This window comes from Microtus ochrogaster, chromosome 1, assembly GCF_000317375.1.
Source record: "Microtus ochrogaster isolate Prairie Vole_2 chromosome 1, MicOch1.0, whole genome shotgun sequence".
Classification (NCBI taxonomy): Eukaryota; Metazoa; Chordata; class Mammalia; order Rodentia; family Cricetidae; genus Microtus; species Microtus ochrogaster.
In genome coordinates, this window is record NC_022009.1 from 126,002,577 (window position 1) to 126,003,772 (window position 1,196).

At 33.9% G+C, this 1,196-nt stretch overlaps 1 protein-coding gene across 2 annotated transcripts in view; it reads left to right on the forward strand.

The window, feature by feature from the left end:
* The window catches only part of Lrba (LPS responsive beige-like anchor protein), a 488,275-nt gene that overhangs the window by 52,681 nt on the left and 434,398 nt on the right, over positions 1–1,196 (forward strand). The gene's annotated exons all lie outside the window — the stretch shown is intronic.

The following is a 1,196-nucleotide window of genomic DNA, read 5'->3' on the forward strand; positions in this document are numbered from 1 at the left end:
ATCTATCTATCTATCATCTGTCTATTTTTCTTGTAAATTATTTGGTTTGTTTGTCCACATGCTGTTTGTGTGTATTTGAGGAAGTGCCTTTCTGTACTCAACTGAGAACTTCTGGGTTCTGTCTACTAGAAAATATTGCTGAAGTTGTCTGCCTTACTGTTGTGTCTCTATGATTTTTCACAAAACCTTTTCTCTTTCTCCTTTTCTCTCGTGAAATGCTGAGTTTAGGACAGTGTGCTATCACATGTAACACTGTATAGGGTTATTGGTGTTTTATGGCTGTGGGATCTATTGTTTGTTTGCTGCATTCCTGAGACTCTATGGTGTATTTTCTGACCAGAAGTTACTCTTGTGCTCGAAGAAGTTACTCTTTAATTTTGCATTCTATTTTCTGGGTGGATTTCCACATATACTATACCCATTTCTTCAGCATCACTAACGTATGAGAACACATTTCCCTAAGTTCTTACCCACAGTACATTTTATTATGTATATTATTTAGGACTTGGAATTTTATAACATACCTAAATAATTTTTATTTTGTTATTAAAATTGATTTTGTGAACAAGATTGAGGTTTTGCTCATATGTCATGGTGTCATTGTAGTCATTTTATTCATTGCTTTGTCCCAAAATTTACTTCAAATTTTTCTTTTAGGAATTTTTTAATATTTACAACATGAATCATGAGTGATTTTTCTCCTTTGTGTAATTATATTTTGATTTTTGTGGTTTTTTTCTTATGTACTTAGCCCCTCCCCCCAAATTACTTGAGGTTAAGCCCAGAGTCTTATATGCTAGGTGTGCACTCTAGCACTGAGCTATAGTCTCTGTTCAGAATTTTAATTTATATTAAATTGATCAGTGAGAATCCAGAAATCTTAACAATCTTTTTTGATATTTAATAATTTTTGATAATTAATGAATTTTTTGGAGGCACGGTCTCTAGTAGCCCAAGCTGGCCTTAAATTCAGTATTTAACTATAGATAACCCTCAACTCTTTTCTTTTTTGTTTTGTTTCGTTTTGTTTTTGGGGTAGGATCTCACTATATATTTCTGGCTGGCCTGGAGTTTGCTATGTAGACCAGGCTGGTCTTGAACTCAGAGTTCTGCTTGCCTCTGCTTTCTGGAGTGCTGGGAATGGCATGGGCCACTATATCACTATGCTTGACCTTTATACTTTTTTTTTTTTTTTT